The 15031-nt window shown below is 38.5% G+C and overlaps 1 protein-coding gene and 1 long non-coding RNA gene across 4 annotated transcripts in view; one reads left to right on the top strand and one right to left on the bottom strand.

Moving 5' to 3' along the window:
• The window catches only part of LOC107523674 (uncharacterized), a 591794-nt gene that overhangs the window by 112854 nt on the left and 463909 nt on the right, over positions 1 to 15031 (top strand). The window lies entirely within an intron of this gene.
• The window catches only part of TMEM135 (transmembrane protein 135), a 239084-nt gene that overhangs the window by 183334 nt on the left and 40719 nt on the right, over positions 1 to 15031 (bottom strand). The gene's annotated exons all lie outside the window — the stretch shown is intronic.

Below are 15031 nucleotides of genomic sequence, written 5' to 3'. Positions count from 1 at the left end.
GTCACTACAAAGCCCACAAAGTCAACTTGGTTTTAATTTTTTCATTTTTTTCATTTGAGAGAGAAAAATGAGAATGAGAAAACCAGGATTGAACTTAAGGACGCATGCTTCAAAGTCCAATACTCTAGTCAATGCACCAAATATCAGGCCATTTTTTCCTTTCTATCTACTAAGATTTGCTTCTCTCTCTCTTCTCCTCACCTCTCCCCTCTGGGAAGGGAAGATGATGAACTTCACACTCAGATGCAAAATTCAGGAGTAGAAGTACCAAGTGGTACTCCCCACAAAAGCATGATGAACCACCACTACGCAATCGATATAATTAGTCCTAAGAAATGTTAAAATATTTGTTTTCTTGGTATATTAATAGATTGAAAAGTACCTTCACATTTTATGTAAGTGCCAAGTATTATAAACTAGCAGCATTATAGATAGATCAACAATAGAAGAGTTTAGTGTATATTTTTTTTGAGAGATTAATGGTTTATAGTACAGTTGTTGGCACATGGGTGCAATTTCCCATCTCTCTGTGATAAATGTCTGTAAAACACTCTTATCCCCAATTTAGATCCTTTTTTACCACCATGTACCACCACCCCTGGTCCTCCTTCCCCAGAATCCTTTGCTTTGGTGTAATACCAAACCAATCTAAGTTTTGCTTTGTGTTTACCCTTCCTGTTCTTATTTCTTAAGTTCTGGCCATGAATGAGATCATCCCATATTCCTCCTTCTCTTTGGCTTATCTCACTTAACATGATTCCCTTAAGCTCCATCCAATATAAGGTGAAAGGGGGTGCAGGTGGTAGCACACTGGTTAAGGGCACATGACTCGAAGCACAATATGAGGTGAAGAAGGTAACTTCATCATTTTTAATAGCTGAATAGTATTCCATTGTGTATATATAGACCACAACTTTCTTAGCCACTCATCCATTGTTGAACACTTAGGTTGCTTCCAAGTTTGGGCTATTATAAATTGTGCTGTTATGAAAATACATGTAAACAGATCTCTTTGGATAAGTCCGTTTGTTTCCTTAGAATATATTTCCAGGAGAGGAATTTGAACCTTCTCAAGTTTTTAGTGGCACTGTATGTAATGAACTTCACAATGAAGGTCACTCAGGAAGAAAAATAGCAGGAACTGTATGGCTCCTAATATATATATTTGTGTGTTCTAAAGATAAGAAGATTAGCGATAAAAGAAAAACAAAGTGAAATTTCCTAAATAATAAAATGGTTTGCTAAGTACTGCTGTTTAAATAAAGTAATAAATAAAGCAAATAATGAAGTACTTTCTGGGAAAGTACTTCAATATTTTCATCTGTCAGATGTTTTAGAAAGATAGAAAGTTTGTTCAGGATAACTGAATCAAGAGCAAGAGTCTGTGACCACATTCTATCACATACAGTGTATGACACCGAATAGACAATTCAAATTTGAAAATGTCAATAATTTCTAGATGAACTTTGTGGTGTTTCTGTATTCACACACTATATAGTTCATTCATTTTAGTCATAGATGCTTAGAAGTTTCACAATAACAACAGTGCAATTGAACAACTCAACACAGGAATGCCTGGGGGTGGGGGGAGTTGGGGAGGGGAGAGTATGCAATTTGACATTTTAATCCTTGTCCTTATTTGGGCACCCTGCAGTTTGAACATATCTAAGCTAAATATATCAAAGCAAATTCCACAGCAATTTGACAAAACCAAATCCATCAGAGCAACTTCTTTCTGGACCACAAAGCACTTCCCAGAAAAAGAAAGAGGGGAATAGTTCTTAAAGACCCTCCCAAGGATGAACTAGATGTTGCCATTGCTTCCTGCTGAGCTACTCTGATCACAGTCTTTTGTGGCATAAATTTTTTAGGCAACCCTGGCAACAACTTCAAAGGTTTCTCCAAGCCCCAGGGTGATGCGATTAAGATTTCAGTAAAGTGCCCTCTTACAAGGTGACAGGAACTCACTGGGGAAGCATGCTCAATTCTGTAAAAGGAGAAAGGAGGGCAGGAAAAGAGATGGCTGCATGGATGATGGAGGGATGCATGGCAGAGAGGAAGAAAGTAGTAGAGAGAAAAGTTGAACCATCAGAGAGGAAGACATTCTTGAGAATATAGACACAGATCCTCACTTATCCATGGCTATATCTGTGTGCATGTGTGTACAGACATGTGTGCTGGCATATTCATGGTCTTATGTCATTAAATGTCTTCTGAAAAACTGATTATGTAATTTATAACAGTATAAAATAATCTCAAAGTAAAAATTTCAGTATTAAATAAAGCTTTAAATATTAATGAGAACTACCTCTATTTGCTCATTTGGATAAAAAAAAAACTGCTTCTTCCTCTCTAAAATATCACTGATAATTATTTTCAAAAGGATGAGCTGTATGAACAGTTCAATTTTCAACTGGCTCCTTAAATATTGGTGTTTAGCAACTTATAACCTCATAACTCTTCTTAATTCTGAGCTTTCACATTCTCAGTTTTAATTACCTTGTTAAGGACATAGCAGTTCTGAAGGGACAAATTCTACCCTAAAGGGAGAAGGAGAGCAGAAATTGATAGATCTGGGCTAAACAAATATACACACAACTTAGAACAGTCAGTATATCCTTAGAAGTAAATAAAAAAATAGGGATTAACTTCAACCTGGGATTATGCATCTTTGTTCAAATGCCCGTATGCTTCTCTGGTGCATGCCTTTTCATTTTGCTGATTAAAAGTTTAAAATATCAGGGAAAAAAACTCTGGAGGCTGGTGGTAGCACACCTGGTTGACCGTACATGCCATTATGCATAAGGATTCAGGTTTGAGCCCCATCCCCACCTGCAGGAGGAAAGCTCTGCGAGTGGTGAAGCAGGTCTGCAGATGTCTTTTTTTTTTCCTCTCTCTCTCTCTCTCTCTCTCTATCTATCTATCTCCCCCTCCCCTTTTGATTTCTGGATGTCTCTATCCAATAAATAAAGATAAAAATAAAAATGAAAACCCTATGAGGAGCACTTAAGAGTTGGGGGGAGCCCTTTACAATGGAATAAAAATTAATTTGGCTCTTATAAATATAAGAGAAAAAGTCACAGGACATATACTCAATGGAGTACTAGTCTGCAATTAAAAAAGACTATATTGGGGGCCATGCAGTGGTGCACCTGTTTAATTACACATTACTATGCGCAAGAACCAGAGTTCAAGCCCCTACTCCTCACCTGCAGAGGGAAGCTTTACTAATGGTGAAGCAAGTACTGCAGATGTCCCTCTGTCACTCTCCCTCTCTCCTCTCAAATTACCTCTATTCTATTAAGAAAGAAGAAGATGAAGATGAAAATGAAGGAAAAGGAGAAGAAGAAGGAGAAGAAGAAGAAGAAGAAGAAGAAGAAGAAGAAGAAGAAGAAGAAGAAGAGGAGGAGGAGGAGGAGGAGGAGGAGGAGGAGGAGGAGGAGGAGGAGGAGGAGGAGACTATATTGTGTCCTTTGAGACAAAATGAATGGAACTAGCGGTGATTATGCTCAGTGAAGGAAGGAAGTGAAAGGCAATTTGGAGGTGATTCATTCATATGCAGAATATAGAGAATTGAAATACATGAACTTGAAAAAAGCATATATACAGATACAGATACAGTCAATCCATACCTATGACCTTGGGAGAAGTATACTGGTTACTGTTGCAAGAGGTTGGGGGCACAGATCTTTGTGCTGGGAATGGTACAAAATTACAACCCTCTTACAATATTGTAAATCACTATTAAATCATCAATAACCTCTTAACTAAAAGAAAAAATATATAAAATAAAGGCCAGTGGTGATATAAATTAAGATTAAGATATAGACATGTAAATCTCAACAAAGGAGGGGCTTGCAACATGGGGATATGTTCCCAATGGAAGTAACACACTGGTGTCTCAATCTAGCAGGGAAGGGGAGGGGTCACAAATAACAGGCCTGTGCATAGTGGGTAGGAGGAGGCTTGTCCAGAAATGACTACCAGGCCCAAATACATCAACAGTATGGAGACTGAGAAACTACTCTGCGGATAAACAACATAGCAAAGGACCTTGACCTCGCTCGTAGGCATTTCAAAAACATTACTAAAAAGTCAAACTACATCAAAATCATCTAGTCAGATCAACTGATCCAGAAAAGATGCCTGACAAAGCACCATACTCATTCTTAGAGCTCTCGGCAAACTAAGAATCAAGTAGACTTCTTCCACTTGACAATATCTCTTAAAACACTGCTGCGCTAACATCACAGTTAATGGTGAAAGAATGAGTTATTTCTCCTAAGGCCAGGGACATGGCAAGGACATACCAGCACAAAGATGAACCAGAAAAAATAGATAAGTAAAAAGGGAGGGAAGGAGGGAAAAGATAAGAGATATGCAAACTGGGAAGAAGTGAAACTGTCCCCATCTGCAAACATATTGCATATGCAGAAAAATCTCAAGAAATATAAAGAAGTGCCTATAAATAAGTGAATTCAATGAGGCCACAGGATTTAAGAAGCATAATCATGTGTGCTTCTATGCTGCAGCAACAAAGAGAGTAAAAATTAACACACAACACCAGAACATATTAAATATCATCACCACACAGTAACGTACCATGTCAAAAATTCACTCAAAATACTTGTCAATTACTTATATTTGCTGGGTATCTCTCATCTGTCCTGAAGTTGTACTAGTCAGTGAGAATTTTTTTTTTTTTTTTTTTTTTTACATAGAGAAAGGAAGACACACCAAAGCTTCCCATGGTACCATGGCATATCCATGGGGTGCTATGGCTCAAACCTAGACTGTGGCAAGGTATATGCCCTACCCAGTGAGCTATCTTCCAGGCCCAATACATTTCCTTCTTTCTTTTTTTCTCTCTTAGCAGAAAAAATCAACTCAATGTGGATGAAAGACTTAAATAAAATGGCTAAAATAAAAAAAGAGTAAATTGTTGCAACCTTAAATTTGGTAATGATGTCTTAAACATGATTTCAAAACCAGTCAAGAAAACAAATAAATTAGAGTTGATCAAAATTTAAAAAAAAAAAAAAAGAAAAGAAAAGAAAAAAGAAACTTCAGTGCTCCAAAGAAAGAAAATAAAGAAATTGTACTCGTGTAGCAACTATCTTCTAAACCATTTATTTCCCTGGTTAAAAGAAAAAAAAAAGAGGAGGAGGAGGAGGAAGTGGTAAAGGTCACACACTGAAAGAAAATATTTGCATAGCATATATCTGGTAAAAGATTTGTATCCAGACTATATAAAGAATGCCTATTAGTTAATAATAAAAAGATAAATAACCTAAGTTGAGTGGGGGAAAAAAAAACAACAGAAATGCAGGCAAAGGCTCTTGGAAATTTCCCCAAAGGTATTCAAATTGCCAGTAAATGCATCAAGAGCTGTTCAACATCATCAGTCATCTGGGAAAAGCAAATCTAAACCACAGTGGGCTGGCAAAATAACTCATTTGGAGACTGCACTGCTTTGCTAAGTGTGTGCTTCAGGTTCAAGCCCCATCTGCTTCCACAACACTGAGAGAATCTATAGTGCTGTGGTCTCTTTCTCTCTACTCTCACACTTAGTCTCTCCATCTCTGCCTGAAAATAAATAAAATAAAATAAAATAAACCACAGTAAGACAGAACTTCATACTCACTTGGATGACTATATAGAAGATATAAAATTACACATGTTAGCCAGGATAGGGAGAAGTCAGATTCCCAGATACACTGCAGAAGGACTATAGATGCTGCAGCCACTTTGGTAAACATTTTGGCACTTCCTCGAAGGCTGCAGAGGTTACAGTAATCCCATTCCTAGAATGAAAGCTGATGTCCAAACAATAAGGTGCATGTGGATATTCATAGCAGCATTCACTGCATAGCTGGGAAGTAGAAACACCCAAGTTCCCGTAAACTGGTCACAGATAAAAGCATGTGTGAGATTCATAGACAGGATCTCTATTCATCAATAAGGAACAGTGAAATACTGATACCACTGCTACACTACAGAGCTTTGAAAACAGTGTGCTCCATGAAGAAGCCAGGAATAAATGACAACATATCACATGACTGCATTGATATAATGTGTCCAGAGCAGTAGAAGATACAGACAGAAAGCAGAGTAGAGGTTGCCCATGGGGGAGAGGGGGGATGTTTAAAGAATGACAGCTAAAAAAGTTAAGGTTTTCAGAGTCTTTCTGAGATTAAGAGACTCTGTTAATTTAAATGTAAATATAACTATATAATTTTTTCCACATATTAAAAATCAATGAACATGCTGCACTAAAGCATAAAACTCTGGGGAGGGAAGGTAGACAAGGAAGGGGCTGGGGGGTGGCTTTGGAGTACTGCTGCTTGGTGATGAAAAAAGACAAGTTGGGGGTGGAAGTATTTTGTAGACATCTATTATAGGGAGATGAGAGACTGTACCCATGTCTTAGCAACTGTACTGTACTGTAATCCATTAACCTCCCAACAAAGTGATAAAAGAAAAAAAAATGAACTGCCTAAAATATGAATTGAAACTCAATAAATCTGTTACCAAAAATAATGTCATATATAATTATTCATATAAAAAAGATATGCCAGGAGTCGGGTGGTAGCACAGTGGGTGCACATGGCACAAAGTGCAAGGACTGCGTAAGGATCCCGGTTTGAGCCCCCAGCTCCTCACCTGTAGGGAGGTTGCCTCACAGAGGTGAAGCACGTCTTCAGGTGTCTCTCTTCCTCTCCCCCTCCCTGTCTTTCCCTCCTCTCTCCATTTCTCTCTGTCTTATCCAACAACGATGACAATAATAACTACAACAATAAAACAAGGGCAACAAAAGAGAACAAATAAATAAAGATATGCCTAAGTATAAAACTGAGACAACATTATCTAGGTTGTGTGTTCTGCACACTGCAAATACTGATAGCAGAAGCAAGTGTGAGTAAATGAAGAGACACACTATGTTCATGGATCAGAAAAGCCCATATGGGAAACACTATGGATATCCTGCAGTGGGCAAGTGTTGAAACAGATGCTGGAGGGCTGGGGAGACAATATAGTGGTGATGCAAAAGGTTTTGAACCCTGAGGCGCTGAGGTCCCATATTCAATCCACCATAAGCCAGAGCTGAGCAGTGCTCTGATTTAAAAAGATAAAATAAAATAAAACAAAATAAAAGAAAATCCTGAATCCAAAATGGCACACTTCAAGACATATCATTGTAAAAACATTCCAAAACCAAGGACAAAGAAAAATATTGCTAGGGAAAGGAAGAAAGTGACATACAGAGGCAGAATCATCAGGCTTTCATCAGATTTTCCATCACAAACACTAGTAGTAATGGCCAACCACAAATACCATATCCTGTTAAACGATCCTTCAAATATGAGGAAGGAATAAAAGTCTTTTCAGACATTCATAAACTGAAGGAATTCACCACTACCAATCCCGCCTCACAAGAATTACTGAGAGGAATCCCACATGAAAAGAAAAACCAAAGCAGATGATGATCTCTAGTAGAACACAACTACAACAGGGAAAAATAGACATGGGAAAGGGGAAAGCAAAATAAAATGATATAGTCCAAATTTGGTGAATAAACCAAGATATACTTGGAAAATGTAAGCAAAAGGAAATACCATGTTCTTACATGTGATATTGATGTCCTGTATTTAAGGAAAATATTCCTATTTTAGAATATGCATGCTAAAGTATTATACGTCAATATCATTCACCATCATAACTACACATACACACAATAACATACAATTCAAGTGAAAATGGCACACCACTAAATATGAGACTGGATGATGATACACAGGTATCCATTTCAACATTTTCTGTTGAAAACTGGGCAAGTGAATTCCTTTTTTTTTTTTTAGACTTTGTATGATTTTCAATACATTAAAATTAGTTGCATTTTTATACAAGTTATCACAGATCTTAGTAAATATTTTGGTGGTTTTTTTGTGTTTCTTTTATTAATCTGTTTATAAAATTAAAAATATCGGTAAGACCACAGGATAAAAGGTGTACAATTATACACAGTTCCCATCACCAGAGTTCCGCATCCTATCCCCTCCCTTGAAAGCTTTCCTATTCTTTTTTTTTTTTAGTGATTTATTATTGATTTACAAAATGATGAGATAACATGGGTATAATTCCACACCATTCCCACCACCAAAATTTTGTGTCACTAATCCCTCCACTGGAAACTACAGCAGTTCTCCCAAAGTTACAGATATAAGTTGACTATTATTTCTATAGCTATCTATCTCTTGTTATATATATTTGGCAATTTTTCCTATGGTCCTGCCTCTATTCCTTTTTTCTTTTTTTTAATTTATTTGTAAAATAAAAAATAGAAAATATTGACAGAACCATAGAATAAGAGGGGTGAAATTACACATATTTCCTACCACCAGAGTTCCATATCCCATCCCCTCCATTGGAAGCTTTCCTATTCTTTATCTCTCTGGGAACATGGACCCAGGGTCATTATGGGGTACAGAAGGTTGGAGGTCTGGTTTCTGTTATTGCTTCTCCAGTGGGAATGGGCACTGACATGTTGATCCATACACCCAGACTGTCCCTATTTTTCCCTACTGGGGCAGGGCTCTGGAGAGGTGGGGTTCCAGGGTATATTGGTGAGGTTGTCTGTCCAGGCGAGTCAGGTTGACATCATGGTAGCATCTCCAACTTGGTGTTTGGAACATGTATTACTTTGCTTCCTCCTGTCTTTTGGGATTTAGTCCAGTAGTTCTTGTAAAGTGGGGTTGATTGTGGCAAACTCATTTAGTTCTTGAATATTTGAGAAAACCTTTATTTGTCCCTATATTTGAAGGATAATTTTGCAGGATATAATATTCATGGCTAGAATTCCCTCCTTTAGAACTTTGAGTATGTCATTCCACTCACTCTCTCCTTGCCTCTAGAGTTTGTAAAGAGAAATCTGATGAAAATCTTATAGTTATGCCTTTGTATATAACTTCTTTCCTTCCCCTGGCAGCCAGCATAATTTTTTCCTTGTCATTGACTTTTGATAGTTTTACTATAGTGTGCCTTAGTGCTGGTCTTTTTGTATTTATAAATTTGGGTGATCATTCTGCCTCTTGAATGAGAATGTTCTGATGGTTTACTAAGTGAGGGAAGTTCTCAGCTAAAATCGACCTGAAAATAGACTCTGGACCTTTGGCCTTGTCCTCCTCTTCAGATATACCTATCACACTTATATTCAATCTTTTGATGGAGTGTGCAATTTCACAGAAAGTTGCTTCAGTCTTTCTAAACCATTTCTCTCACTCATCTTTTAATTGAAAGAGTGGGTTGGCCATATTTTCTAGATGGGAGATTATTTCTTCTGCATGTGTGTATCTACTTTCTTTTCCTAAAAAATATTTATTTTATTTATTTATTCCCTTAAGGTTGCCCTTGTTTTATTATTGTAGTTATTATTGTTGTTGTTCTTGATGTCGTCATTGTTGGATAGGACAGAGAGAAATGGAGAGAGGAGGGGAAGACAGAAAGGGGGAGAGAGAGACACCTGCAGACCTGCTTCACCACCTGTGAAGCAACTCCCCTGCAGGTGGGTAGCCGGGGGTGGGTAGCTGGGGGGGTAGCTCGAACCGGGATCCTTATGCTGGTCCATTAAGGCTTTGCACTACATGTGCTTAACCAACTGCACTACCACCTGACTCCCATGTATCTACTTTCTAAGCCTTCTACCTGGGCATGGATTGCACTTAGGGTGTCTTCTACTCCCTGGAGTTCTGAGTGAAGCTCTTCTTTCAAGATTTGAAGATTCTTGGTGATCTCTGTTATAAGTTCCTCTCTCATGTGTTTTAATTCCATAGTAGTATGCTCCTTTAATTGTTGCTTAATTTCTTGGAGTCTTCATAATGAGCTCTGTGTAGTCTGTTTCTTTAAATCTGTGATTCCTTGGATTTCCTCTGTTTCATTTCTGTCTGGCTTGATACAGCATAGTTGTCTGTTTAGTTCTGTTTCTCTGCTTGCACATTTTTTGTGCTGGTTATTGATGGCTAGCAGGTGGTGCTATTGTGATCTCTAGGTTTCTCTTGTATGATCTGCAGCATGTGGGACAGGGTGAGGAGGTGGTTGCTTTGGGCTATCTTGTGGTCACAAATGCCCTGTTTTATGTTGTGTCCTTACCTTGAATTCAGAAAGCTAAAGCCCCCTAGTCAAAGACTGAGAGGTTTTAAGCCCCTGTCTCTTTTCTTTCAGCACTAGGAACAATGTTACTTGCTTACTGCGCTTAAAGTGAAGTTGCCAAAATGGCGCAGGTCAGTGGCCGTGCAGCCCAGAGCTCTGATTTGACTTTGCTGTTCTTCAACTCACACCTGTACCCTTTTTCACTCCAACCACATGTGAGCATACACCTAAGGCTGCAGAACTTTCAGATGTAGATTATGACTTCAGTTGGGTCTCTTGTTGTATTTATTTGTTGTCTTAGGAGGAGAGGTGATTTGGTCCCAGTTATTCCATGGCTATGCCTCCCTGTGACTTCCAAATTGCTATCCTACTATTCAAATGCTGAACATGAGTAGATGGGAGCCTAGCAGGTGCAACAATAAGCAGTACTAAGTATATTTTAAATTGCATGTATGTCAGGGGCTGGGTAGAAGTGTAACTGGTAGACCACACATCACCAGGCACAAGGACCCAGGTTAAAGCCCCTGGTCCCCATTTGCAGGTGGGAAGCTTCACGAGCAGTAAACTAGTATTACATGTGTATCTTTCTCCCTGTCTTGTTCTTCCTTCTTTCTTCCTCTTTCTGTCTCTCAACCTCTATCAAAAAAATAAAATAAAATAAAAAATAAGTGTGTGGGGGGGTATTAGCCACCAGGAAGGGTGTTATATGCAGGCACTGAGTCCCAGTGCTAAGCTTGCTGGGGGAAAAAAAATGTCTATGTGGGAGTCAGGCGGTATCACAGTGGGTTAAGCACTCATGGTGTAAAGCACAAGGACTGGCATAAGGACCTGGTTCGAGCCCCCGGTTCCCCATCTGCAGGAGAGTCGCTTCACAGGCAGTGAAGTAGGTCTGCAGGTATCTATCTTTCTCTCCCCCTCTCTGTCTTCCCCTCTTCTCTCCATTTCTCTCTGTCCTATCCAAGAACGAGGACATTAATAACAACAACAATAACTACAATAATAAAACAACAAGGACAACAAAAAGGGAATAAAGAAATAAATATTTTTTAAAATGTTTATGTATGACAACATGGATAGAAATGGAGTCATCATGCTAAGTTAAGTAACTCAGATAGAGAAGGGCAAATACCATACTGAAAGATCTCACTCCTATACGGGAGGACACAGAGAAACAAAGTAAAGGAACAAAGTCAGAAGAAAACAAATCCTTAGAATCTGACCTTAGAATATGAAAAATTGATCATATGTCTAGAACTTCTTAAAACACAGACTGAGTCTTTTTAATACATAGGCTGTCTTTTATATGTTGGCTCTCTCAAAAGCCTAGACCAGGGAGAACAGAAGCAGCCGGTAGCACAGTTATATACAAGATGCTGGGTATTGTACAGCAAAACCTAACAAAGGGACTTTTCAAATTTAACCCAATCACCAAATAATGTGATTATAACAATAACTATCCATTGTCTTCTTGAACCCTAAGACAGCAGAAACCTCACATTTCCACTATAGGGCCTATATTTCCCCCAGTCCTAGAACTTTAGGGTGGGGCCCACCTTCCTGCAATGCTTCTCTCAATTCAAATCAAATAATATTGCATCCACCGATCGCAACCCAATCAACGCAACGAGTGCCACCCCAGCATGCTTCACTTCAGATTGTGTCCAGAGACCTAAAGTGTATTCCAACCCTTCAGCTTCATCACTCAGGTGAGACCTTTCCTTTCATAGTATTCTCTAATTCCATTCCAGGTGGTCCACTCCCCAATAAAGTACCCAAACCTAGATATAGTCCAGGTCCCCTGAGATAGAGCATAGGTTCACACGTGCCCATAAACCAGGGAAAAATATATACCTGAAAGCAGAAGTACACAAGAGCCTGCAGGGAATACCCCCCAACACATCATCTGTACTATTCCAGTCTTTAGGTCCATGGATGTTCAACAATTTGTTTGGCTTTGTATGTTAACTCTCTTTTCAGCCACCAGGTTCCAGATGCCAGCACAATGCCGACCAGACGTCCCTGGAGAGACAACCCCACCAATGTGTCCTGGAGCTCCGCTTCCCCACAGACCCACCCTACTAGGGGAAGAGAGAGGCAGACTGGGAATATGGATCGACCAGTCAACGCCCATGTTCAGCAGGGAAGAAATTACAGAAGCCAGACCTTCCACCTTCTGCAACCCACAAGGACCCTGGGTCCATACTCCCAGAGGGATAGAGAATGGGAAAGCTATCAGGGAAGGGGGGAGGGGGATGGGATATGGAGATCGGGTGGTGGGAATTGTGTGAAACTATACCCCTCTTATCCTATGGTTTTGTTAATGTCTCCTTTCTTAAATAAAAAAAAAAAAAGAAAAAGAAAAAGAAAAAAAGAATCTGACCACATATTTGAGGTCATCTAAAGGGGAGGAGGAGTGGAGGAAGGAGAATACCAGTGGACTACGGTGAAGGGACATTGATACCAAGGTGGTGGCAATGGTATGGTAACTCACATGAAGAAGAGTGAGGTTGCACCCCCAACATATACATAAACCAACTTGACAACAATTTTTTAAAAACCATAGATAAGATATATTGAAATTATGTTTCCACCACTAATGTCATGGTTTTTTTTTTGTTTTTTTTTTGTTGTTTAATTAATCAGAAATGTCACTGCCAGAGTAACTCACCTGTTATTTGTAGGCAAAAACAACAGTAACACTTAATGCTGAACTACTGAAGCAGTCCTTCATATTCAAATTTTCCAGGCCCCAGTACCACCATCTCCACTGCTCAGGACTCACTAAGTCTCCCTACAGGGAGCCTCAGAGCCAGTAACCAACCCAGAGCTCACACTCTTCACTTCTGTCCTGGATTCTTATCTCAGGTAGGCAACCTTCATTTCCAGCATAGCTGACTGAAGTATGCTGGAGCTAGTTCACTGCCATCCCTTTCCTTTCAGTAATTTTAATGTCACAAAAGTTTTACTTCAAAAAAGATGATACTTTGTCATTTGGAACAAAATGGATGGAACTGAAGATAATTATGCTTATAGAATTAAGTAAAGAGATAAGACTACTTGATGGTTTTACTCATATATAGATAGAGTCTAGAGAACTAATACACATGAACTAGCAAAAAAAAAAAATCAGAAGCTAACAAAGTGTCTCAAAGATTCTGTGATTGTCTTGGGGAGGTGGGAGTGGTAAAGGGGGGACACAACTTTTGTGGTGAATGTGGTGTGGGACCCAATTATTAATCACAAATAAAATCTGTACCCAATTATTTTTTTGTTTTTCTTTTTTAGTTTTATTATTATTTGTTTATTTTATTTATTTATTCCCTTTTGTTGCCCTTGTTGTTTTATTGTTGTGGTTATTATTGATGTCATTGTTGTTGGATAGGACAGAGAGAAATGGAGAGAGGAGGGGAAGGCAGAAGTGGGGAGAGAAAGACAGACACCTGCAGACCTGCTTCACCACCTGTGAAGGGACCTGCCTGCAGGTGGGGAGCCGGGGGTTTGAACTGGGATCCTGACGCCGGTTCCTAAGCTTAGTGCCACCTGTGCTTAACCCGCTGCGCTACAGCCCGACTCCCCCCAATTATTAATCACAAATAAAAAATGAAAAAATGGGGCCAGGAAGTGGTACACCTGGTTAACTGCACACCTTACTATGTGCAAAGACACAGGTTCAAGCCCATACTCCCCACCTGTAGGGGGCAAATTTCACAAAAGGGAAATTTCACAAGCATTAAAGCAGTACTGCAGGTGTCTCTGTCTCTCTCCATCTCTATCCTCTCCCCTCTCAAAATTATCAAAATTATCTGTCCTATCAAAAAAAAAAATGCTGCCAGGAGTGGTAGATTTCTTATGGAGGTACCAAGCCCCAAGAAAAATCCTGGTAGCAATAAAAAATAATAATAATAATTAATAAATAATGGAAAAAAGTATTGCTAACTACTCAAACAAGAACAGAGACTATTTATTATATGCATGAGAATTCAACTCAAGTAGCTCCAGGTGGTGGATTAAGTAAACAGGTATTTGTTTACTTGGTAATATCCATCCACACTATAAGTAGGAGAGCAGTGATTATAATAAGCACTTTCACAAACTGAAAGATGACTCCATTGTGACTAATACATAACCCCTTGATTGATATGTGCTATCCTGTATCCACATTGTCTCGGATAAAGACCGATTAAAGACAACTTTTGGCAACAAAAGCAAACGTTTGCAAGATGCCAAGAAAAAACACATATGAAAAAGTTTTCCCTCCTACTGACTAAAAGATTTACATAACACTAGGTAGCATTGTACAGAAATCTTATTTCACATGAAACATTGACAAGTTGGTAATAATGGAAAAAAAAATTCCACTTTTTGTTTTTTGTTTTTGTTTTTTAACCAAAGCACTGTTCAGCTCTGGTTTATGGTGGTGCAGGGGATTAAACCCAGGACTTTGGAGCCTAAGGTATGACAGTCTGTTTGCATAACCATTATGCTATCTACCTCCGCTCAAAAATCTTTCACTTTATTAAGGAATTTTTTTCTTTAAAAAAATAATAATAAGATTGTCTTAAACGTATTTAGGCTATTTTGGAAGGAATGTACATTTTTACAAGAGCAATTAGTTTCATACTAAAAGATAATCAGCTCTCCAAATCATTAAACCACTGTTACTCAAGTATGACTGACAAGCAAAATCTGCATCAATTTAGAGTATACAACATGATGACTTATTTCACCTATGAAACATCATTTCTGATGTACTTTCAAATTAAGTATTTTAATATAACCCAGTATATTTTTCTTATTGTAGGTTTTACACATTTTTGTAAGGTTTCTTTATAAATTTTTCATCACATCTATTTTTTAATATTTATTTATTAATGAGAATGAGAGA

Source organism: Erinaceus europaeus, chromosome 17 (assembly GCF_950295315.1).
Source record: "Erinaceus europaeus chromosome 17, mEriEur2.1, whole genome shotgun sequence".
Taxonomy (NCBI): domain Eukaryota; kingdom Metazoa; phylum Chordata; class Mammalia; order Eulipotyphla; family Erinaceidae; genus Erinaceus; species Erinaceus europaeus.
Note: the sequence above shows the minus strand (reverse complement) of the source record. Positions and strands in the feature narration are given on the sequence as shown.